This window comes from Nyctibius grandis, chromosome 7 (assembly GCF_013368605.1).
Source record: "Nyctibius grandis isolate bNycGra1 chromosome 7, bNycGra1.pri, whole genome shotgun sequence".
Classification (NCBI taxonomy): Eukaryota; Metazoa; Chordata; class Aves; order Nyctibiiformes; family Nyctibiidae; genus Nyctibius; species Nyctibius grandis.
This window is the reverse complement of record NC_090664.1, coordinates 14,396,622-14,423,508: the sequence shown is the minus strand read 5'-3', so window position 1 is coordinate 14,423,508 and position 26,887 is coordinate 14,396,622.

Here is a 26,887-nt window from a genome sequence, read left to right as displayed (position 1 = left end):
AAACCTAAGGCTCTGCATGGAGAAGCACGAAAGCTGTAATGAGAGTGGAGAGAAGCTCTCTCTTCCACAGGCTTTGTTGATTAACACATAGAGGACACTGCAGTTAAAACAAGTCTTCAAGCAAAAGTAAGTAAGAGGGAGCTTATTTTGTGAATCCAGATAAGAAAGACTGCCAGGAGGTCTGCGTGGGATGAAGGAATAGAGATGGAATAGAACAAAATGAACACAGTATTGATACTGCTTTGGGTTTTGTTCTTCAGTCTTACCTCTACTTTTTTTTTTTTTTTAAGAAGGATATAAATAATCTGCCATGAAATGTAAAATAAGTGATTCCAGCATAACAGTCCCCTAAAGCTTGCTCCACCCCCCTTCTTAGTAACTAATAGTGTATGAAAAATTCAAATCACTGAACTCAAAAACTTACAGCCTCAGTAACTGAGGTAACAGGTTTTTGTTTGTAAGAACAGCATAGCACTCTGCAGCATAAACCTTCAATTAATCCTTTGGTGCAACCTACGATGATAGACTGCTTGGCATTATCAGATTCTGTTTTAGCTGTACCATAAACACAGTAAGTTAAAAGTGCTTCAGGCAGCTAAAATGACACATTTGAAATTTTGTGTTGTTTTTTTATTCTTCATTCAATTGTGCTAACGGGAGAAAAAGGTGAGGGGGAGAGAAGATCAGAGGAAACCCACACAGGTTTTAAAATAGATTTTGAAAGGCAATGTACTTCATTTGTGTATTTTACTGTGTTTTTTCCACTGTGTACGCATCTAATCCCTTCAATCCTTGCCTCTTTACGTGGGTGTAGGCACAGATTCTTACCTAAGGTGAGAGAAATAGGTGTCAGTGGGAGTGCTGCGGTGCTACTCTAGATAGCGATTAGACATAAAGGCTCGGTTTTGGCTGCCTAAGTTTTGGTGCTTACCTTAGGTTCAGGTTAGGTGGGTAAGATGTGTCTGTGGGTCAGGGAGAAATCAGGCTGCATCCTCATTTGCTCAGGTAAGACTTGGGTGTGCACCACCCTCTCTCTTCCCTGTGTCCTGGCAGATTGATACATGGGTGGGAAACCAATATAAGCCACCAAACATGTCTTCTCATCTGGAGAGTGAGGATGACCAGGCATGTCATGCACTGCCAAACGTCTTTCTTTGCCTTTGAGATGGAGCCATACCTGGCTTAGGTTTCCTTGATAATCCCCACAGGTGTCTGCAGAGCTTAACCATACTCTGGGTGAGCCAATGTCTTTTCCTTGACTATGAAGGAAGATAGGACCAAATATATTTCCAACACAGACTATAAGAATGCACTCAGCGCATCTCAAACACAATGGGTTTATTCCTTCATCTTGTGTTTACTGGTCTGACAAGAAACAGAAGTATGTTTCTTCAGTTTATTTGTATATTGTGTATCTTCTCAGCCAGGATTTCCGTTCCCACCTTCCTCAACAGCTTTTATTGCTCTGTATAATTCTCTGTCTTTAGAGTCTTCCTACCAGTCTTCCTATCTGTTCACCAGATATACAGGCACATATGCATTTTCTGTGTGCTGCAATGCAAATTACTGCTTTACCCTAACAGGAGTATTTGCAGACAAGAGGACAAGGGTTCTTCAGACTTTATTTTATTCTGAAAAAACCCTGAAGGCCCTGAAGAACATGTGCTAGATGTTTTTCATTCACTATTTTAAAACATTACTGGTAATGAAATGTCCTGTAGGGATGGCTTTAGAGAGACAAGTAGTGAGTGTTGCAATACAATGATGGCAGTGCCTGTGGTGCTTTGAGCATGTTATTACTAATGCATTATGTTCTGGAAGATGACAAGAGAAACAGAGTGGTTATGGGCTTTTTGACCAGTATCATCGGAGGGTAGTGGTGGTGATTTCTGCAACGTGGGCTTCTCTCAAGATATTCTGTGAAGGATAGTACCTTGGAGGTAGTTCTGGCATTACCTTAGAGAAAATGAACTAACAGACCTGCAACAAACTTCCTTGGAGTGTTATTTCTGGAAAACTAAGTTCTTCCCTTGGATAGCTCGCACATTGCTAGAAGACCCAGCAGGCATCAAAGTGCTGAGGCATGTTATGTTTTCAGGCACCTGTGAAGATGAATTGTTTGTGAACTTTGTTTTTTGAGGTAAGTGCCCTCAGGTCAGGAGATAAAAAATTAGTCCTCTGGTTTGTTAGATGTTTTTTTGTGTAGCTGAAACAGATTTTAAAAAACTGCTGAAGTGTCTTCTAGTGACAGATCTGCACAGAAAAATAATTTCCAGATTAATTCTCAGATTCCATTTGTGTGTTTTTTTCCCAAACTGATGCAGTGTGCTCCAAGGCATTTCATGTTACTTTTAGTATTTCTGTGGAGGATAAACTCCAGTCTTGCATGTGTGATTTCAGGAAGGTTTTCTTTTCTTTCAGCATTTTGTGTCTCTGTTAAGCTGAGATAATCAAAGGTATGGATTCACTGCTCTCTTTCTCCTCAAGTAGCACCAGGCAGAATAGTACGTACACCTACCGCCTGCAGTCACAACTGCAGCTAGATGTATGCCTCCTCCCTCTTTCTCTCTCATAAGTGATAATTCTTTTCTCCTACCCTTTATCGTATCTCCTCAGATTATTAACAGTGTGGGGCAACAATATTTCTTTGCTTTGTGCTTTTACTGCACCTAGAACAATGGGATGCTGATCTGTCTTATAGTTTCTGAGAAAAAATGAACTGCAATAAACTATGTGTATTGCAAGGAAAGGATATTATTCCAGCTAGCAGGAAACCTACCAGATAGACATTATTTTGTCCATTCAAGGAATGGAAAAAAAGACTTGTGTTGTTCAAAAGGCTTTATCTTTCTTTTATATTACTTTTTTGCTATCATGAGCTGTTGAAGTGCTGCCTAAAGCAGCTTCTAGATTTCTAATATAATGACCATGTTGTTAAAGGTATTTTTCTAAGCCCTTGGCTATGTTCTCATTCTCTTATTCCCATTCATTTTTTCTCCTCTTTCTGTTCCCTTCCCCATTGTGAGTGGCACTGATGGAGCTACCAGGACACTCCTGCCCCTAACAACCTAACCAGTCCAATAACCATTAGGGAGCTCATTAGGCTGCTAGCTATTGAGTCCCCTTGTGCCATCTCTGTTTGGTGCTGTGGCACATACAGATTGTTTTATTTTAAAAAAATCTCTTTGTTCTCTGAAAAATATTGTCAAATGACTGGGTTTCTCCTCCAAGGATTTAATTCATAAATCCTACTGTTAGCAGACAGAAAGGGCTGACAAGTGATAGTCTGAGATAGCTCCTACACTCACAGTCCTTGGCAAGCTAGGAAGAGGCCATCCTTTCACTGTTTGAGCCTCTTTGTCCCCCTGAATATGAGAAAGAGAGAAAATGTTAACGAGAGATTTTTGTCCTCACCGTCTGACTGGTTAGAGGGAGAAGGGGGAATCTGTGGTGGGGTGGGTGCCTCTCTCCCTGCACATCCTTGGTGCTGCCCTGGCTACATGGTAGGGGGAGGACAGTAAGATAGCGGGAGAGCCGAGCTGGCTCTCAATCCCCTCCCTCACACATGTGCTCACATGTTTTTCCTATGACAAGTGGATATCCCTACTGATAAATTACATTCGCCCTACCTATAAAGTATTCCCCCGCAGCATTGCCAGTAGTAGAAGACCTATTCACTGCTGAATGGGCATTATCAATCCCATACCATATGCAGTCTTTTAAGTTTCAGCATAAAATGAGCTAATTCAGGAGAAAAAATTGGTTCTTTTGCTGCTACACAGGCAGGGGTAGATGAAAGCCACAGGAAGAAATTCAGTGAAGATGGCGTCTCATGACATTAGGTTCCTTTGAAAAGAGCTGAGGTGTGCAGTCTCACAGGTCTTCGAATTTTACAGGAAATCCTTGCTGTGGTGTCAGGTGTTGGCCACACACTTCATTATTGTTGTTTATAATTTTTTCCACTTGTTCAATCTGTGTATGTAGCTGCATGTATTTTTTTATACGAATATTTGCATTTTTAACTTGAGATCGCTGAAAAGGGTATTTAGTGAAGCAGTAATGGATACGGTTGTGTACATTTTCTTCCTTTTATGTGTGAAAAAATAGCAAACATGATACTTAAAAATATCCAGAGGTCTTGCGTGTCACTTTTGCAAGAATCATTGAATCCTGCAGATGAAGTCTTTGATCTCTGAGAGGCTCCTTCAGCTAAGCTTTAATGAATGTGTTACCTAACTGTCCTTCAAGTAAGGCTGTGATTATTTCTTTGTTGCGTAACATTTCACAAACTGAAATGATGAGATTCTTTCTTCACCAGAAATGTTTGCTCTATCAGGCTTCTGGCTTTGATTTGTAATGAAGTAGCATCTTCTGTGTTGCAGGAATAGAAGTCAGTTTGTTAACTGTTGTTTCTGGATGGTCAGTGTATGCAGATGGGCTCCCTTTAGGTTTGATAGATTTGCCTGAAGATCAGAAAATGTGCCAGCTCACCAGTTGACCTGGCTGAATTGCTGAGTGCCCTATCTGTGGGACGTGCTGACACGCAAAAGCCATAGTTTTGGAAACACTCAAACACGAACTGTCCGATGACCTATTTTACCCTGGTAGTTTCTGGGTGGAATGAGATGGGTATCAGCAGGAAGCCTCTGGTGCTCACCCTTGGCAGAAGCACAGAAGACCTGTGAAGCTCTCCTAAAGCAAATGCATTGCTTCCAGTTAGGCTTTCAGGGCTTCCAGATGAGGCAGTCCCCGAGCAATGTGGAGGTGCCACAGAGCCTGGAGAAAACCATGAAACCCACAGTCCCCATGGTTCTTGCACCAAGCCTCGAACACTACCTTAATGAGCTATTAGGCAGTAAGAAAACCTGCCCACCGGTGTCAAAATTAATCAGACCTGAGTGGTTCTCTGAAAACTTTCTGGTTTTGGGGAATAGCTTACAAATAAACATACAAAAGTATGCTTTATGAGGCAATTTCTGGTCAGCTCTGGTTGTAACCACAGGCATTAATTCTTGACACTACCTTTCTAGAGATGGAAATCTCCATAGTTACTCTTCCCAGTCCATTAGCTTCTCTTTTGGCTGATGCTCAGAATGCCTATGACAAAAAAGGTTTCCTCATATAGTTACTACTAAACTTAACAAGTGCTTTCAATTATGCCTTTTAAGTTAAATGAAAAAAAAAAAGAAGAAAAAAGTTTGGTGGGTTTTGGTTTTGTTTTTTTGGGGCTTTTTTGTTGCTGTCTTTTGTTTGTTTTTAATTTTCCACTAATTATTTAGTATGTCATATTTAGTGCTTTTCAAAATGCTTAAAAAATGTGTTTTAAAGCATCTTCAACTTCAGGGTAAACCAGGGAACGCAAAAGCTGAGCTACTTAGGAGATTTATGCTTCAGTTTGCTGCCAGCCAGATGGATTGGTGACTTGCAGGTGAGAGAGATTAGAAGAGAAGCAATGAATCACAGGGGCAGCCCCTGTTAGAAATGCCACCAAAAGCTCAAATGAATAGTTTTCTTAAGTCATCTATTCCGGGTCTCAGCCTGCAGCACCCACCCTGCACAGCTTACTTCATCTTACTTGCTCATGAGGAACAAAGCACTTGGCTTAGCAGATTTGTCAGCAGCGCTGCACTGCTCATAGCTAACCTCAATTTTCTTCCAAATAGGAATAAATCCTAAAAGAGAGCAACAAAATGTTCTCACACATCATATGGCAAATGATGGCCCAAAGTCAGGGTGTGATATTTACTCACCAGAAGGGAAACGGGGAAGTATGCATACCCATGCACAGAGAAGAAAAATTGTTATATTATTTGTCTTTCCTTAGTAATTAAAGATTAAAACTTGGATGCTGATTTGGCACCTCCTGTGTCTCGGTGTAGCCCATCCCCTGCAAAGATTTCAGTGGTCTCAGGAACACATACTGGTGTCCTCATTTAATGCTTGACTGAGGCTTTAATGCTGTGATCAATAGAAAAGCAAGATTTCATCCTAAAAACTGCATTTGGAGTATAATCCTGATTTTAAAAACAGCTGTTGCTGTCACAGCCATGAGATCTTGATGTGTGTTACCCATCTGGGAAGTCTCAAGAGAGTTTGTCTTCTTGCGTCTTTGAGTGTATGCGTCAACCTTACGCACAACTGGGGAGATGGTTTGGGACCGGCAGCTGGGCTTTGGTGCTACTGCAGGAGAGGAGCAGAGTTCCTCTCCTCTGCCTCCCGCTGTGGGGTCCTCATGCAGGAATGCCTTTTGGTCAGATGGCTCACTTTAAATGGTTTAAATGTCAAGGAGATGTCAGCAAGATAATTTCCTTTTAAGAAGAAAACAACCCCTCAGCATGCTGTTTTCCTATAGGAAATGCCAGGGAGAATTATAGGACTTTAAAAAAAAAAAAAAAAAAAAAAAAGAACGTGGCAGAGGAAAAAAAATATTGAAAGTTTAAGGAGGCTTTTGGTTACAGACTAGCCTCTCTAGAGGGTGAGAAATCATGAGCTTTCAGGAACTGAATTGCTCAACAGGCAGCAGCTACTTAGGGGTTACTCTGCCTAGGTCTGGATCTCACTGTTAGGCACCAATTAAGTGGCAGTGCATGCAAAGTCTTTACTCACATGATCCTGTATTTGCTCTACCCATCCATTTCCTGGAGCCTGCCCTCTTGTTTTGATGCCCATTTTGATGATCCTGGACCACATTCCCACCCATTTTACCCTTTGAACCAATGTCTTTTTAATTTTTTTTAGTTCCTCATATTGACTTGTCTTGATTGTGGCCTTCATCACTTGTTTCCACTTGGTAGTCCATGCAGCCTACAAAATAGCTTTATTGTCTTCTCTCAGTCAAAATTGAGAGAATCTTTCTCTAGTTGTTCAGTAATCGGGGTTCCTTGTGCCTTTCCCTGTCACAGCAACTGCTAGTTACTGGTGATAAGGCAATGGAGCAGATGGGGAACTGGGCTTTGATCAGTTATAGAAATGCCCTCTTTCTTGCTTTGTGTGGCTTGTAACAGCTGTAATACTTGAAGTCAGATAGAAATAAAGAAATCATAAGTAATAAACTCATAAAAGAGTTGTGTTATTTAACTAGAAATCCCTTGTACACTAAAAAATGTTAGACCATAGAAGATGAAACTAACCTGGGAGTTAGTTCCAGTAATGAATCTGAATAGAACTGATAGAAGGTTGAGACTACAACATGTAACTGTCTCTGTTCATGACTTTTTCTTGATTTTGCACTTCACATACAAATGATTCATAGCTTTGTACTCTATTGTATAAAATGAATATTTTTTGTACTGGGAACACTGACTCTGAAAGTATCTGACAGTCTGTTTCTCTGCCATGTTGTTCTTCCTTCACAAAAAAAAATATGATAAACTCCTTGTACAAGGGGCTTCTGTGAGTTTTCTCGGCATACACCTTGTTTGGAATTCAGATTTTTATATTATTATCATGGGATCAAATCTTGCTGCCCTTATTCAGTCAAAACTGCCACAGATTTCAGCAAAAACCTTGTCTAAGTAGGGTGTGAAGATCAGGAAGAAAGGTCTAGCTTTTTGCCTGTACAATATTAAGAAATCACTGGCATCTGTGTTACTTTCTGTTCATAATGTCTGTGGAGAGGATTTTTTAAAATATTGACACTGCCCTGGATATCTAGGAACAGGGCTGGAAATATGTGCTGTGTCAGGGGGTCCAGTTTCTTACTTCACTGACGACCACGTAACAGACACGTACGCTACGGTGACCCTACAGGCAACAGAAGCCACAAAACACTCTCTGATATTGTATTATAAACTTAAGACCTTCCAACCAGAAATCAAAACCCACAAAATAAATAATGGGCCATAGGAATAGTGTTGTCAAGGTCCACAGCTATCATCAGTGCCTTAGGTGTCGGCAACAACCACTGAAATTTTGCTCCAAGCTTGTCAGTGTTATTGCTTGCTGCAGTGGGCATAGTTAGGATGCTCAAAATGCTTCCGCAGTGCACACCCTGAATGGTTTTATGGTGCACGTTTGAATACTAACTCACCTTCATCCGTCAACACAGTTCTCGAAGGACAAAGCTGTACCGTCATGCCCAGTTTGCAAATCTTCACCCACTTCTATTGTGGTTTCGGTAAATTTCAAGGCAATATCCAGGTTACTGGCAAAACTAGAAGTCAATGATCTCTAGCTGTGTTGTTTCCATGTAAATATTTAAGAATTTTATGATTGCAATTATTCAGTAAAATTGCCTTACAGATGTGAGATGTTTACAAATACATTTGGAATGGGAACTTCAGCATGTTGGAGGAGGACAGCTTAAGGCTACTGCTCAAGTTTCATTCATTTATTTCTTGCAGCGTGCTCAGGTTAGCCCACTTCACTCACAGTATCCGAGGTACTTGTTCAATTGCTATAAGTGACCAGAATTCTGAAATAAGAAAAGATTTTTTTTTAATAAACTAGTAACTACATTAATCAGCTTTGCCATTTTCTCTTTTTGGGGGTTATTTTTTTCAGTTCAGGTTTTTATCTTTAGAACTAGTTAGACAGATTGAGCAAACTAGTTGGACAGCTGAAACATTTCAGTTTAGCACCAACAGAATTGTTCTAGTCAAATTGTCCAACCAATCCAAATCACCCCTTGCTGCTTTACTGAGGAGCGGCATAGCTCTTGAGGAAGCACAGAAAAGGTACTCCCTAGTCTAGAAAATAGACAAAAGCTGATCCTGCTCAAAAGAGAAGCAGAGACTCCAATAACTCACTGTTTCCAAGTGAAGAATGTAAGTGAGAAAACTCACTATTTCTGGCATCGCCAGAGAGAGATCTGGTCTTCAAAGCATATCTGACAGTGATAATGCAATATGAAACTGCTACACTTTTGAAACCATTGCAATTTCCCCATCTAATGTGTGTACAGATTGCTTATGAGGCTCTCCTGTGAAACGTATTTGTTTGAACAGCAGGATAGACTGCACTGCATTAAAGGGTACACACAAATGAATCCTTAACAAGCAATACATCCTACACACCCTGTTTCAGCAATAGTGTTACAAAATCTAGTAGTGAAATCATCCAGTCCTGTTTAATATCTTTATTGATGATTTGGATGAGGGTATTGAGTGCACCCTCACTAAATTTGCAGACGACATTAAGTTGGGTGGGAGCGTTGATCTGCCTGAGGGTAGGAAGGCTCTGCAGAGTGATCTGGACAGGTTAAATAGGTGGGCTGAGACCAATGGCATGAAGTTCAACAAGGCCAATTGCCGAGTCCTACACTTTGGCCATAATAACCCCATACAGCACTACAGGCTGGGGGAAGAGTGGTTGGAAAGCGGCCCGGTGGAAAAAGACCTGGGGGTATTGGTGGACAGCTGACTGAACATGAGGCAGCAGTGTGCCCAGGAGGCCAAGAAGGCCAACAGCATTCTGGCTTGTATCAGGAATAGTGTGGTCAGCAGGACTACGGAAGTAATTGTCCTCCTGTACTTAGCACTGGTGAGGCCACACCTTGAGTACTGTGTCCAGTTCTGGGCCCCTCACTTCAAGAAAGACATTGAGGTACTGGAGCGCATCCAGAGGAGGGCAACAAAACTGATGAAGGGTCTAGAGGGTATGTCCTATGAGGAGCAGCTGGGGGAACTGGGATTGTCTAGTCTGGAGAAAAGGAGGCTGAGGGGAGACCTTATTGCTCTCTACAACTACCTGAAAGGAGGTTGTAGTGAGGTGGGGGCTGGCCTCTTCTCCCAGGCAACTAGTGACAGGACTAGAGGACACAGCCTCAAGCTGTGCCAGGGGAGGTTCAGGTCAGACATTAAGAAAAATTTCTTCACAGAAGGGGTTATTAGGTATTGGAATGGGCTACCCAGGGAGGTGGTGGAGTCACCATCCCTGGAGGTGTTTAAAAGAAGACTAGATGTGGCACTTAGTGCCATGGTCTAGTTGACACAGTGGTGTTAGGTCAAAGGTTGGACTCGATGATCCCAGAGGTCTCTTCCAACCTAGTTGATTCGGTGATCTTGGAGTTTTCTGGTGACTAAAGATCTCGTGCATGCCCAGCACTGCTGCGGCAGGTCAGCCCTGGCTGACAGCACGGGCTTTCCAGATACACAGTGCCATTCTGTTTACACTTGCTGTCTTCATTCAGAAATCTTTTTACAGACTACTCTCTGAATTTTGCCAGTTGTGATACAACAAGGGCTTCTCATGAAACATAGTATGGTGTCTTATGAAGATTTTCTTATTTTTGCAGGCCACTGAGTCTTCCACTTTCAAAAATATGAATTTTTAAGCGTATGAAAAAATATGAACAAGAAAAAAATAGGAGAGGAAGGATCTACCTTTTGCTATCGCATTGCTAGTCAAAGTCTTTAATGATTTACACCAAGCAGCTTGTATCTTCATTATCTTCCTTCAATGAAATACTACAGGAAGCAAAATTAACAGCATCAGGCAAAAGGTCATTGTCAAATTAGGCTGAAATCTAACCATGAATAGTGACCACAGGTGCACACCGATTAGTAATGGTTTGGTTTCTTTTCCATTAATAAAACGCTCTGTAGATGGCTTGGTCCTCTGAAACAGTGCTGGAAAGAACAGCAAATGGGCTGTGATGTCTCCTTCTAACAGGGGCCAGGTGTGCAATGACAGGTAGAATAACCCGAGCAACTGTATGACTCCAGATGCAAATCTTTAGTTGGGTTATTTCATTACAAGAAAACTAGGAACAAGTGAACATGTTGTTTGATGTCCTGCTGTATTGAGCTTTTTTCTAAGACTGAAAAATAGAAGTTCTTATGCCTCTCCTGCTGTTATGCCTGGTACCCATCTATTAACTTGGCCCATGTCCAAGTTGATGTTTATTAAATCATAACTGCAACAATGATTCTCTCCTGTAAGCAAGCAGAAAATTAAAATAAGAATAGATTTTTTTTCAGTAGCTTAAGCTGCAGCTAAAGGAGAACTGATACAGTACGAGAAGGAGCACAGCAGTAAATTATTCCTCTCTGATGTCGAGCTGTCCAAATAATCAGCGTCTTGTATAAGCAAAGTTGAAAGGAAACTGTGGCGCAGTCACAGTCCATCACTGCAGCTCGAGTGCTGAACTGTCAGCTGTGGTGTGGGGTTGCGAAAATGAGAACAAACTCTTCTTCTGACCACTATAATAGCTATTCATATATTAATGTTTTGTGCACAGATGCAATGTTTGAAAGGGGTTGGTTTCTGCCTGTTCGCTGGTACAGCACAGATGCTGGCACTTTTTGTGGAGGGAGAGGGGAGTAGGAGAGCAGAAGGCTGGACCTCCTAATTTTCCATAGCTACTTCAGAATTCCCAAACTGAGCACTGCCTGTACCTCTGTATACTTGAACTAGGGCTTGTGTATTTGGCACCCTACCTGTGCTGTCTAGTTCACATAGCTGTGCTAGTAATAGATATTACCTCTCTACAAAACTTGCTTTGCCTACATCCTTCGACCATCATGGCTGAGCAAAACTACTACTATTACTTTGATCCATAAAAACAATCTCTCACCCACACCCATGTACAGTTCATTCTTACAGGTCGTATTTGTAAAATAATTTCCTCGGGTGTTTTCTGAGGCTTACAACTATTACCAGGTAAGTATTAGCAAATTATAATAATGAAGAACAGTGACGAAATCCCTAAGCCAAATTTAAATAGAAAATAACTTGGTCACTGTTCAGTATTCGTGTAAAAACAGATCCTGAAAATGTAGAAGGATTTTTTGTTTTGCGCTTTGGCAACACTGAGGTGCACAACAGAAATCAGGTCCTTACTGTACCAATCAATAAGAAACAATTTGCAGAGCTGGCCATCTGTGTGGAGAAAAGAGAGGAAAAGTGAAAGAAAAAAACCATTCCTCCCCTCAATTTTTGCTGAAGAACAGAGACACAGAGCTATTAATTGGCTTGCCCAGTGTCATTCAGGGTTTGTGTGACTGATCAAAGAACAGAAATCAGGTCTCCAGAGTCCTGCTCCTCTGCCTCAACCACAAGATAATCCTTCATTTTGAATGCCTGCCAATCAGCTCTCCTGGTTATAATGCTGGCTGAAGTGTTACCACTGCAGTATGAAAATGGAACTACTCAGTGTTCATCAAAGCTGGATGAACAAATGAAAATTCTTATTCCCTGGCCTCAGGACTTTAGGTACCAGCTCTCTTAATATTTATAACAAAATTAAATGGGACAAATTCTGTGAAACTAGATAATCCAATAAACCCTCTTTGCAAAACTGGACTATCTGAATAAAACAGATTTGCCATCCATGGTGTGATGGTTTGACCTTGGTTGGACACCAGGTGCCCACCAAGCCACTCTATCACTCCCCTCCTCAGCTGAACAGGGGAGAGAAAATATAATGAAAGTCTTGTGGGTCAAGATAAGGACAGGGAGAGGTCATTCACCAATTACTGTCACGGGCAAAAGAGTCTTGACTTGGGGAAATTAGTTTAATTTTTTACCAATCAAGTCAGAGTAGGGTAATGAGAAATAAAACCAAATCTTAAAACACCTTCCCCCCACCCCTCCCTTCTTCCTGGGCTCAACTTCTTCACTCCCAATTTCTCTACCTCCTCCCCTCTAGTGGTGCAGGGGAACGGGGAATGGGGGGTGGCGGTCAGTTCACCACACGTTGTCTCTGCTGCTCCTTCCTCCTCAGGGGGAGGACTCCTCACACTCCTCCCCTGCTCCAACATGGGGTCCTTCCCACAGGAGACAGTCCTCCATGAACTTCTCCAGCATGAGTCCTTCCCACAGGCTGCAGTTCTTCATGAACTGCTCCAGCGTGGGTCCCCCACAAGGTCACAAGTCCTGCCAGCAAACCTGCTCCAGTGAGGGCTCCTCTCTCCATGGGGCCACAGGTCCTGCCAGGAGCCTGCTCCAGCACAGGCTTCCCACAGGGTCACAGTCTCCTTTGGGCATCCACCTGCTCTGGCATAGTGTCCTCCACGGGCTGCAGGTGGATATCTGCCCCACCGTTAACCTCCATGGGCTGCAAGGGGACAACCTGCCTCACCGTGGTCTTCACTCATGGGCTGCAGGGGAATCTTTGCTCCAGCTCCTGGAGCACCTCCTCCCTCTCCTTCTTCACTGACCTTGGTTCTGCAGAGTTGTTTCTCTCACATATTTTCATTCCTCTCTCTGGCTGCAATTGTGCAAGGTTTTTTTTCCCCTTTCTTAAATATGTTATCACAGAGGCTCTACCATCATTACTGATGGGCTCGGCCTTGGCCAGAGGCAGGTCCATCTTGGAGCCGGCTGGCATTTGCTCTAGTGGACATGGGGGAAGCTTCTATCAGCTTCTCACAGTAGCCATCCCTGTAGCCCCCCTGCTACCAAAACCTTGCCACGCAAACCCAATGCACATGGCCAAGGGGGTAGTCTACATTTATATTGGTCCTTCAAATGTAATTTCATTTTCAGCAGAGACTGTATGTTTTTTTTAGTTGGGTTTTTGATAAGCCCAAAGTAAAGCTGTCCAGGTTTGCTCCCTGTGCTGCAGTATGGTCCCCTATGTCAGGAGGACGTGCTGTAAGGAAGGGCTCTCTGTGCTGCCATCTAGCATGTGCATTTCTTTACTTCATCGTACTCAGCGCTGTGGATTCACCGTTGATAGACATGTGTCGTGGTCTGTACAACAGGATGAGGGAGCAAAAACTGTCCATGAGAAGATACAGGCTGCTCTCCCGTTTGCTGTGGCTGTGTCTTCTCATGCGATTTCCTCCCTGTAGAGCCCTGATAAGCTGTTTGAGGGAGAAGCAGAGGAGTTTTATGTTAGCAATGTGTCCGTGGACCTGAAAAGATGCATGGACAGTATGTCAGTAGGGTTGAAGTACAATTGACAGGAGAACCACAACACGTCTTCCTGGGGCTCTGGCACACTGCAGGGCCAAGCCTGTGTCCTCCTCTCTGATGATCAGGGCCAGAGGCACTTGCCAAGTGCCCGTAGTGCAAGCGGGCCCGTGCCAGCTCCCCTGCAAGGAGAGCTGAGGACATCCTCCCTGTGGGGGAAACCTCAGGTAATGATTTCCTGGAAGTAACTTGTCTAACCATAACCTGAACATCAGTATTGTGCAACTCTTTAAGGAGCCAGGAGTGATTTAGGAAATGAAATGTAGAACTTCAAAAAATATTTCAATGATTGGTGTTGGAGTTTTACCTTTAAAAATGTGACCTAAGCCCTGAGGCTTCAAAAATCTCGCCTTAAACCCCAAATCCTCACAGGTCTTTAGACAGCCAATTTCCAGTGGCATAAATTGCTTTCAAAAATGTATATTATTCATCTAGGAGACACAAGTATTTTCTAAAAGGGCTCGTAAAAGGCAGCATTCCTGCTGTTGATAATGAAGCTTCTACATGTCTGAATTTCAATGAAATTATCTCTGTGAATGGGGAAAAAAAGTGTTTTCTAAAAAAAAAAATAGCCACAATGTTTTGCCTTATTTATTTATTTATGGCACTTATTGAAAAGTGAGTTTCAGTCCAGGTCTGCAGTATTTCTCTGATTACACACATAATAGCTGTAGGATGCTGTCCCCAAATTATAGGCTTTGGTCTGCTCACCTAAGAATAATTATGATAAAGTTGACTAGCTTACCTGGAAACATTTTATTTGAGTTCTGGACTCCTTTCAGACAGCTGCATGCTTTTCCTCCTGTGGGTGCTGTTCACTAATAGGGAGCTTTGAACTGCAAATTAAATTTTGCTTTCTGTGACCAAAGTTAATTTTGGCACTGTTTTCTTCTTTTTCACAAATCTCCTCCTTTGAGAGATGATAAATTGCATATTATGTTAAAAAGAGAAAAGAAGAATCAATTTACAGCAGCTTGGTGACTATGAAAGTGCGATGTGTCACGAGAGCTGGCAGCACTGCAGCTGCCTGGACTTCCCTTGCTAAAGCTGCTGCACAAAGCGAGTCACTGAAGAAATGGGAATATCTAGTCCACAGGGCTCGCAGTCCGAACGATGCTTAACCAGGGCGTTTCGCCCTGCGTAGGCTTGTGTTCAGGAGTCGTGAATGGTGCTGCTACTCACTGGTGTTGTTCACAGTAGCTCAGCCCTTCTGCCATCAGCACAGCGCTTCAGTCTTGAGCAAACTTTTGTTGAGCAAATATGTTGTTTGGTGCCTATGTGGTCTAACACGGTACGCTATCGGGAAGCACTAAAAGGGCACATGGATGCAACTAATTTCTCTTGTTAAGGTAGCTGGGAGGGCAGCAAACCATACACTGATGTTTTTGCTCTTGTGGGTAAAGCCGTGATGTATTTTCCCTACTAGATCAAACTGACTTGTAAATCCTGAAAAGCTCAGTGAGGCATTACGGACACTGCTTGTACTGTCATTCCTTGATTCACGATCTCTAAACCAGAAACTCAGTATGGCGTGCTGAAGTCTTGGTCCCAGCTGCTGTATCTAGCATGAATTAGTGCTGTTTCACTGATCTGGCCTTTCTTGCTCTTAGGCACTGGAACTAGTAGGAATCTTTTCACTGTACTGACTTTTACCCTTTCTACCTACGTAGTACTAGAGTTCATGGAGAAAAATATATGTACTATTAGTAACGTGGATTTTCTTTAGTACCAAATACTCAATATTATGTTTAATAGTCAAATATATGCCTCTCACTTCATTAAAAGGGCAATTTGTTCATCTCAGAGCTAACTTTCAAGGGTGGATTATGGTATTTTTAGCTCCAGCCAGTGTGTTTTCTCATTGCCATATTAGACTACCTCTTTGTACACCTTAGCTGCAGATGTCAGCTGTGGAGGATGAAGTCTGATTGATAAGGGAGTTGCTTTAATATAACATCATCTGTTGAATTACTTTACCTGAACCAACCCAATGTCTTAAGAAACATGCCACACATACAAGACAGTAACAAATTTTTCAAATTGTAAAGTCTTTGTTTTATCATATGTCAAAAGATTATGTTGGCTCCTCAGATGAAGTGAGTCAAAGAACCCTACTTACTTTCTATTTCACCCCTCTAGCTAGCCAAAATTAATGCTAGAATTTCATACTGCATGGTGGATTTTATTAATTGATGTTGCCATTTTGAGATTTCATTGATAATGAGCCTGTTCAGGTCATGCTGGTATTTCACTCCTTGCCATAATTGTGCTATTACATGGTTCCCCCAGAGAGCAGCAAGACTCAGCTAGTGATAATTGCTCTTCTTTTGTCTTCATATAACACCTATAGGCACTGACCCACAGTTGAGCCGAAAATCTCTTGAGTCTCTGGTTTCTTCATTTTTTTGTGTCATACTTCTGCATAAAAACAAAATGAAGAACCTTTTAGAGAGAATTATTGCCCAATAAAATATACTGATGAGTATTATCTAGGCTTAAAAAGCATATCAGATCTATTTAAATGTCTTCCCTCCCCATCCCACCCTCCAAAAGACTCCATAATTCCTAGTCAAAGGCTCCAGTGATGGAGATCCGTCATATCTATTCCTGTGCCCCATTATTCTTAATGACATAGAATAGCTCCTAATTTTGCCTCTGAATCTTCTTTGTTGCAATTTAGGCCCATTATGTCTTATCTAAACAGGCAATAACAAGTTGTTCCCTTCCCCTTTACAATTGCCTTGTATGTATTTTCAGGTTTCCTTTGGGATAAGCACAAATTAGCTCAAACACTATTCAGTGGTGATGTTTCTTAGACTTCTGATAGGACGAGGGTTAACAGTTTTAAACTCTGAGAGGGTAGATTTAGATTAGATATTAGGAAGAAATTCTTTACTGTGAGGGTGGTGAGACACTGGAACAGGATGCCCAGAGAAGCTGTGGATGCCCCCTCCCTGGAAGTGTTCAAGGCCAGGTTGGATGAGGCTTTGAGCAACCTGGTCTAGTGAAAGGTGTCCCTGCCTGTGGCAGGGAGGTTGGAACTAGATGATCTTTAAGGGCCCTTCTAATCCAAACCATTCTATGATTCTAGCCTGGTGTTCTTTTTCACACTCTCCAGATGCTCCAGATCATTCTTGAAGTGTTTTGCTCAAAACTGGACATACTGCTCTAGCCGAGGTCTTACCAGTAGAGTGTCTTTCAGGTTTTACTCCTCTTTTTGTAACGCAGGGTGATGTTTTCCTTCCCAATAGTGTTGACTCATGCAAACATTATCAGCCATTGTAATTACTAGATGTTATTCTAGAACTTGCTGTGCAGCTCAGTGTGTAGTCATTTGCCTAGTTGACTGTGCCTGTCTGGGTGTAGTACATTGCACCTCATCCCTGCTAAGAACCATCTTGGGTTTTTTTTTCCAGGAATCTTCTCCAATTTATCAAGAACATTTTGTATTCTAACCCCATTCAACCATCAAAAACCTGCCAAATATTTATCCACGTGACTCAGGCTCACCTTAACAACTTAAATACCTATTTAAAAATATCTACGCATTAAAAATTGAAGTGGATCTACAACATTACATTATCAGAGTGCTGATAAGCAGTGTGCATGAAATAGCATAGTTATATATCATGCTTCCTTTTGGCTTGGAGGTTTTTCTCAATTTCATTCTCAGAACTATCCCTTGGGAAGAAGGACAGTCAGAAAGCATTTCCTAAACTCACCCTGCCTTGACCCCTAGACTTAAAGGCAGGTGTACACCAGCTTCTGCTGCCAGCAGAACTTCTCCTATGCATAACTCAGAGTGGGCATCTCTAGAGTGGCCATGGGTCAGGGGGCACTGGGTAGTGGTGGGAAGGGGGACATGCATAAGGTTTCCCTTCAGAGATGTTCTCAAGATGCTGCCACCCATGCTTCAAGGCTAGGACAACATGGAGAGTCCAAGACTTTGCACTGGAAGGCAGTTGTACTGAAAGCTGCCATGAAGATTTGAGCTTGTGCTAGCTCTGTGTCACAGCATAGCCTGCTGTGTGAACATACCCTCAGTTTCTGGGCTTGAGGATCAACACAGTCCATTTTCCACTTATCTAGGACAATCCTCATCAGGCACTGTTTTGTCTTACAGTATCCCTGGAGAAATTTCACTGACTCCAGCAGTATTATTAATTTTCCCCAGAAGACTCCTTCATTCTTTATACCTGAAGTCCTGGCAGAGTCATATTTAGCACCAACATGGGTGCCAGGGGAGAGCCACTTGCTGTACTGTCACTCAGCCCTATTCCTGTCACAGGACATGGATCATATGCTGCATCAGCTAATGTTAACTGCAGCGCTTTCCTCCCTTTTCCTTGCCTCTTTGCTATCTTTCTCTCCCTTCCCCCTTGTTTCCTACACCTTGATATAGTTTTTCTTTTTTTCAGTAAATCCTCTCCCAGATAAAGCCTGGCAAGGAAAAAAGGCTGAATACTGAGAAGCCACAAGGATTTCTGGGTAAGCTCTCAGGCTTGTCTCTCCTTCCTCCCACCTGTTCAGCAGGATGTTTAGATTACTGCTCTTTATGTCGATTCTGTCATCTTACTACAGACTAAAGAACTTGAGTCTGCTGAAAAGGCGTCATAAGTAAAGCACAGGTAGAGCTTTACGGATGATGTTCAGAAGATTCTCTTAAACATTTCCCTGCTTCCTCCTTCCCTGTCTTGGCCCACTGTGAAAGAGAGCTGCGTTTATGAGCCATTCACCCAAACATTTTTCCTTTTTGCACTCATGGCAGAGAGGAGTCTGGGGACAGTGAATGTTTCCACAGCTACTGTGCAAATAACAGCTAATGTTCAAGTCTGCCAGGATGGGGGTATATTGCAGCTTTGAAGTTGCTTGATGGGTTGGTTTGTATATTCACATTTTTACATGCATATTTATTGCCTAGAAACCTATATAGTCACTTTATTGAGGAATCTGGAATAGAAATGTTAAAATGGCACAATCTCAACATGTCCCCATGGCAACCCTTACACGCGATGAGTTCAGAGTTAGTGGATTAGAGTTGTTTCTCTGATGAAACATTAGATGTGGCAGGCAGGACTTCGATCCAGCCAAGAGGCTCTCCTCTTTATGGATGTTGGCCTTATTCATGCCCTAGCTAATGCTAAGAAGGTGTTTATATGTGGAGGCCATTCAAGGCTGGTTTGATTTCCAGCCTGAAGATGTTCTAATTTGCACCCTGATCCAGCAGTTCCTCTGGACTTACAGCAGCAAAGGGCTGCTCCATCTCCTGTCTCTGACAAGTTTCCTGGCCTGGTTTGTCTCCTGTGGAGAGTCTGTGGTTATAAGCACTATATATGACTCCTCATTTCCCTGCTTTCACTAGTATTTCTGAAGATTATTTTGCACTGGCAGTTGTGATGAAGCAGAATGGCTGGGGAGCAATCGGAAGGGCTTCTTCCTGTCACTGGTAATGACTGCACTTTTGGTAGTTGAATTTCATTACTAAAATCCCTTATTAATATAGGACCACTTTCTTCTGTCCCCAAAATCTTCTGCCAGCAGCTGGATCAGAATTGATGACCAGTAACAATTGTCGAATATGGAGATTTCTTGCCAGCATTGTACAAAGTGGATGTGTTGTGTTAAATGCCCTAGCTTTGAAAAGAATAGCAAGAAAGTGTAGGGTGCCAAAGGAAATTACACATTACGACGACACCCTTTATATTCTCCTGCTGTCCTTGCCATTGCAACAGCTGTAGCCAGCAGCAGTACCAGCGGTGGAGCATTTTGAAACATGGAAGCATGGACATCTGATACTGTTTTCCTGCAGGTCTTAAAGAAATTGTCCTCATCCTCAGGAGATGAGCATAGGGCATAGTTCATGAGGAGAGGAGCACTGGACAGGGTTGAAACAGGGAAGATGTACAAGGTTGGTTTCACTATTAGGTTGTTTGATCTGATTTGAACTGGTATTTCTGTCAAAGAAGTATCTTAAAGTACAGTTAACAGTACCTGGAGTGCTCTTGTCAGGTACTTAAAAAACCTAGGGAAGAAATACATAAATAACAGCAGGACCAGGGAACACTTTAACATACATAAGAAATCTGGTCCAATGAAACCCTTTATATAAATCCAAATAGAATTGATGGGAAAATAGCACAATAGCCTATGAGACTCAAAGGACAATTGCAACTGCTGTGAGATAAAATAAAACAAGATGACAAAGTCTCAGAGCACAACAGACTCCATCTGACTCTTGTTCTAGCTGTAAACTTGATACTTTGAAACTCGTAGCCTTTTTCTTCTTTCCTGGAGTTCTCATTTTATGCTGAAAGATTATTATGGTTGCTGTGAACCAGGTCTTTGGTTACACTTATGTACCTGTTTATAGGGAACAGCTGTACCATATCCTGGGGTTTTGAGCTAATCAGATGGAGCAGTTAAGTAGACCTTTAAGTCGTGATAAGATGCAGAAATCACTGCTCACCAGGCATCCTGACAGCAATGGAGCTGCAGGTCTGAGAAGGGTTCCCTGAGGCAGGTAGCAAAGGCAAAGTTTCGGGAATTGCTCTCCAGAATGGTTGTGTGAGGAGAAAAACAGAACAGATATGGAAAACAAAAAAGCAAGAATCTCCATCAGAGGAAACGGAAGCAGTGATATTTAGCATGAACCCCTTTGGGAAGGCAGACTTAGGGATCTCTGAACATGGTGATTGATTCTATTTTGCTTCTGCTGCTTTCATAGAAATAGCACTCCCTGTGCAGTCTTTGTAAATAAAGAGAAGGGCACCAAAGAAAGTACTTCACTAGCATCATCTGTTTCTTTGACATGAAAACAAGAGAGCTAGATCCAAAATATTGTCTATGCCCTCAGGCAAAAGGATGACAAAACTACATGCGTAATTATGCTCCTCACTTTGGGCTTTGCTATTATCAGAGGGCATACGACTGCCTCTCCCTCCCTCCAAGATCTTTCTGAGATAAAGACAGAGATTATGTATCACCAGCACTCATAGTAAATAGCCTTCTCGTCAGACAGTTGGCATTTATGAAGGAAATGGAAAAGCTTAACAGCAACACTGCTGAAGAATAAAAAGTCATTGTACAAGCTCAAGAGGCTTATTGTTTTCATAAGAGTTAATTTTCATGCAATTTTCCAATTTAGCATTTTTTTTAAAACGCTTACCACTTCTTGGTAGGTAAGCACTGTACAAACATTATCTAATTCATAGTTATTAAGTAGCTATTAATATTTTCATTTTGGTGACAGAATGGAGACAGGAGCAATTTCTTTCTCAATGTCATGGATTGGGTCATTTGCTTAGCAATGCTCAGGTATGGCTGGCTAGGACGGTGGGATTAAGGGCTAGGTTGTGCCATGGACTAAAAAACCCAGTCTTAGTTTTCCTGCATAGTAGCACAGGAACAAGGGAGAACATGTCTTTGTTCTCAAAATGGGAGGAGCAGAAATGAGTCAAACCTGGGCACCACTCTCCACCTTGCTCTCCAAAATACTTGTTACCATCTGGACTACCATCACTGGCAGTGATGATATAGGCCAGCTAACAAGCATACTCCCAGGAGGGAGAAGAGGAGGAATTGCCCTATTCCTGGCCAGCAACGCCTTTCAGAGGCTCTTTTGGTTGGTACTTTTTGGGCACTTTGTCTTGGTCCTGAACCCTGCCTGATTCATAAGGCAGCCCGTAAGCATATTGACCTAAGTCATAAGGCAAGTTTGTACCAGTAGGGCTGTAACAGAGCAAATGTGTGGCATCTGGGGCCTCCTAAGTTAGATGCCTAGTGTTAACTCATTAAATGAGTATATTCTCACAGAAATATGTGTCTGTCTCTCTGGTGGATGGTGTAACAAGACGAGGCACCTCCACATGAAAGACTCAATGCTCCCAGGGGGTGAAGAAGGAGATGCTTGGTCAGCCAAAGAGAAACAGCAAGACAGGTGTTAATGGGCATCTAAATCAGGGCTTCACATTAAATACATCCATCCTTAAATACATCCTTTCAGTACTGAGTCTATACCAGAGAGTGGCTGTCTGACAGAAGGGGAAGAGACAGCAATAGCTTGCAGGGCCCACCTGGGAAGTGTGGGCTCTCCTTGGCCTGGGGGCTTACAGCCAACAGCTCCCCTTGGTTTTTTAAGCTGTGAATCTTTCTCACCAGGCTGAAGGCTAGGCTGAAATGGAGTTTCTTGCCATTTCTGTGCAGATGGGCCACTATGCAGGAAGGCAAGATCAAGCAATGAGGAAGGTACTACAGCGGTGCAGGGCCAGGTCAGGGGCAGGCTAGAGACCAGCAAGGAGAGTTTCATTATAATGGTAATTTTCTTGACCTACTTTATTCAACCATGGCACTTTGCAAGCAGGGACCCTAGCAACAGCACTGCAGTCCTGAGGCATCATGATGGAAACTTGGTATTTGGTTGTTTTCAGCTGCTCTTCCTCATCCTGGGCAAGGCAATTTGCCAGCAGCTTAGCAAGGACATTGCCAAAGATCCTGCCTCTCCCATCCATGCTCTCTTGCTCATTCATGAATTCTATGCAGAAATGTGGAGGAGAGCAACCGGCTTACTTTATAGTGTTACAGCAACCACATTTGTGATGAAAAATCAAACAAAACTATATTCCGCATTACAAAATTACTGAGGAAAAGAATGCTGTAGGCTACTTGTGCTGATGTGAGAGTTGCTCTCTGTTTCTGAGCTTATGATCCTGCAGTTAGGTACAGGCAATGAGTCAGAGCTGAATGCTTCCCATAGACTTACATCTTCCATAGCTCAACGACACACTGCTGGGGTGGTTTTAACAAGGTAAGCACACACAGGCATAAACCAATGAATAGACAGTCTTGGAGGAATAGAGAGGGCCTTAAGAGCATTTCATGTATTTGAGAGTATGTTTTAGTAAAGGCGTTTACCTAGCAAAAAAAATCCATAAATACCACTTGGGTTTCTTTCATTCAGATGTTTGCTTCCTAGTTTCATTTTATCTTTCCAGGAACTCAGAGGGAAAATAAAATGTCATTGAACCTTTTACCTTTAGGTTCCTGCTGGCCATCATATTACTCGTGTAACCAGATGCGATGTCCACATTATGTTAGGCATATGAAATGCGTTAGTGGCCTCAGTCCAGCCTGTAACAGTCTGAAGTAATGTTGGATTAGGAGACAGACACCCTCACCACCATCAGGGTTTGACAATATCTCAAAACCCTGGTAAATCAGCTGCAGAAAAAACTGTCATCCCCATCTGCTCTCTCCCACTGCTCCATGGCCTTTCCTTCCTCCTGTAGCCAGAGACCCAGAGCAAGGTTTGTACCTCTCATCCATGCTGCAGTCTCTAATGGGTCTCTGCAAGCAGCAGAAGCATCTCAAGCCCTGAGGGATGTTAACTCTTTAGAGAACTGGTCCCAGACCTTCCCCCCTTTAATAAACCCAAACAATGATTGTTAAATTTTCCTCACTGTTAAACTGTTTTTCTGAAGCCATTAATCTAACAGCCTTTTAGTACCACAAATGCCTTCTGTATTTGAGTTGTACTAGCTGTAATAGTTACCAGGTCCAGAGGCAGTCTCAAAAGGAGGAGACTTTCAGAGACCACCTTCTTCTTCCTGAGATATGGATCCATCTTATTACAGCTGGCCAGCAGCCCAAACTACATATTGTTGCTGCTGGAGCTAAACACGTTGTGGGTGGAAAGACAGACCAGCAGTATTACCTGCTATGCACTACATTTGCTAAAATGTCCATCTCATAGCACCCAAACAAACTGAATCCAAAAATGTCCATGTTTTGTGGTCTTACATAGCACATCTCTGCCCATAACTTTGACTTGAAGTGGTGAACTGAGGCTTGGCAATAACAGGTACAAATGTGAGTGTTAAAACTCCCTTTTCCAGAAATAAGAGCTAAAATATTTTGTATGGTTCAGGTGGGTTTTTTTCTGAGTAGTTGTTAATCATTCATTTATATGGATCCAAGTCAGATACCAGGGGAACTGGGCTTGATGCCTTCTGTGTTGTTTCAGACCTGAGGTCACTGAGTACACAGTTGGGACAGCACAGCGGACTGTTCTGCACTGTCGGCTCTTTATGGAGCACAGTTGCCTCCTGGGTTAGTATCCAGCTTGATTTGCTAATCATCTGAACAGAGGGAAGGGAAGGAACCATAGCCTGAGGCATGCAAGCAGAAGGAGCTGTGTGTGAGTGAGCACAGAGAGGTGGAGGTGACAGCCAAGGGGCGGTCACAGAGGGAAGCCAGCACTATGGTCATCTCTGAGCTGGGGCTGGAGGCTCAAGGACTCTGTGCACACACAGCCTGGTAGGGTGCCAGCAGCAGTTACAAGCTGAAGGCCGAAGAGTGGACTGAGGGAGTTAAATCATTCTATTGCTTTTACCCGTGTTCGTTGAACTGCCTTTGGAGGCTGTTTCAGAGACAGGTGGCATTTGATGCTTGCTGTGATCTAACAAAGTCACCCATCAAAACTCTGGCTACAGGGAAATTAAGGGATGCAACATCACGAAGGGGAGTCAGGATTTCATCCATTGCTGCCAGGATATCGCACTCCCTGCTTGCGGCAGCCCTGTGGCATTTCTTCCAAGACGCTGTGGGTGTGCCTGTGAGAATCCCCCAGAAGATGGGCAGAAGATGTTCAACTAGCCGTCTGGGTGCCCTGCACCACCCTGGTCTCACCACACAACTATTGAGCCCCTGATGCTACAGCATAGCCTTAGCAGGGGCTGAAGGCATCCCTCTGAGTATAGGTATTTACAGAATAACACCCTGTTCGAAACATGCTGGGAAGAATATGTATATTGAGTTAGTCCCTCTGTATGCATATACGTAACTCCTATTAGTTTCATGTACAAGTAACAGGGATCTTGACCTGTTTAGTGAGACAGGTCTCAGCTACCAGCTGGTAAAAAGTATCTGGCCACGTGCTACTACCACTTCTCCCTGGCTGCTTCATATGGCCTGAAGATGTGCAAAGCCATGACTGGCTTTGCTTGTGCATAAGGGAAACTTTGTATGTCTTTCCCTAAGCTGGCTTTTTTTTTTTTTGAATGAGAAGATAGGAATTGTAGCCTTTTAATTTTTTTAACAGAAAAACAGCTTATTTGAATCTGTGTCTTACCTTCCAGAATTAATGTCTTCCAATTGTACCATTGAGAATGCTTTGTTATAAATCATGCAACAGTGGGTGTATTTTAGCTGGCCTGATATAGGTTGTGTTGCTTTATGCTTGTGCTGCTGCTACAGCATGAGCTGTGCTTTCCTTGTTGTGTATTCAGAGCAGGTGGGTTTTTTGCACGTCCTGAGATATCTTACCCTGCCTTTTTAGAAGTCCATGGCAGAACTGTGATTGATTTGAAGGTGCAGAGGATTGCAGGATAATGAAAAATTACCTGAGGTTTGTGCTGAGCTCAAGGGTCTATGAGCAATAACGTACTCATCATTATTCATAAACTTTGAGATACTGCATGCTATTTTTCAAGGTTTTAATTGCACTTGGCATTACAGACCTATTGCTGGTGGCAGCCATCTTGCTGCAATGTGGTGTTTCTGGGGCTACTTACAGTACAAAAGCTTCACAGGAATAATTGTCAGCCAGTTTCCATCAGGCTAGAAAAAAGCTGTCTGCAGTTAGAAGCAAATTTTATCTTTTGCTTCTAGAGATGCACTTAAATTAAAGTGTTAAATTTGAGCTTAGCTTCTGTTAGGACTAACTGCTGCAGTTCTGATGGCTGCCACTGATGTGCTGAGAGCTCAGCGGTGTCTTGATGCATGAGCTTTGGTCTGGGCAGGTCCACGTACAAAAATATGTGGAAGTCATAACCCAATGTGCAGAAGATCCTCATCCCATGTTATCAGGCCTTGTGAAGGCCTGTTTTCCCAAAATGATTCACTTCAACCAATTCTATTTTTCCTTGCTGTCTCCTTCCTTCTGTCCATCTCCTTGTGAACACTACTTGTTCAGCAGTTTACCCAGGGTTGTTTGTTGCTTTGAAAGCATATGCAAAACTAAAAGTTACCTAGGGTTGCCTAGTTTGAATGTAGACCTCCCTGGTGTTGCTTTGATGACCCTGAGGGGTTGCATAACCAAATGCAAAGTTAGGCATGATTTGCACTCCCTCCTCTGCTGGCACAAATGCTGTATGAACATGATGATTCAAATTGGCTGGATCAGGCAAGTGTGAGAGGCAAATGCAAAATAATAACTCCACATACAAGGCCCTGTTGGCAGAGAGATGCAGTCCCTGGTAAATCTTTGAGGCAGCATGAATATTTCCAATAAACAAAGAGGACATAGTCTTTGAGGATAGGCAGAGGAGGTAGGAAAGTGCTGTCAGCCATAGTCATGTTCAATTAGTGGCTGTAAAAGTGACGTTTGCTCTGCGTATTCTTCTTAGGATCGGTGCTGAGAATACAGCTCATCTATTAACACATCTGACAAGCCACAGTGTATAACCCACTTTCTCAGCATCTTGCCCAGGAGAATAGGTCAGTCTGTTTACTGAGATATTTTGCAGCACATTTATCTACCACTACTGAGAAAATGGTCATATTTCAGACAGTGAGGCCCATTAGCTTTTTTCAAGAGGCAATTCCCTGTGAATATCCTGAGCACTGCCCGACACATCAGCTATGGACAGGTGGTTCACGCTTCGACCAGTGTGGGATGGCACCTGCTCATGCCACAGCTATGTAGTAACTCCTGGTGGGTAGAAAGGAGAGGCTTTCCTCTTATTCAGAAGCTTATTCATAAGAAAGAGATATAATCAAATAAGAAATATCTTCTGTCCTTTAGAGAGTCTGTTGCCACGTAAACAGTTAAGATGACCACCTTGTACAGGAGTTCTGAAGTTCTATTCCAGCTGATATTATACATGGCATTTCCTGGAAAAGACATGTTATTGCTGTAGGATTTTTGTGTTTAGCTGGATGAGAAATAAAAACATTGTGTGAACTGTTTGGAAAACCATAGTTGGGATTTCTAGCAGATGGAAGGGGGGGAATAGCTGAACTGAATGGTGATGTG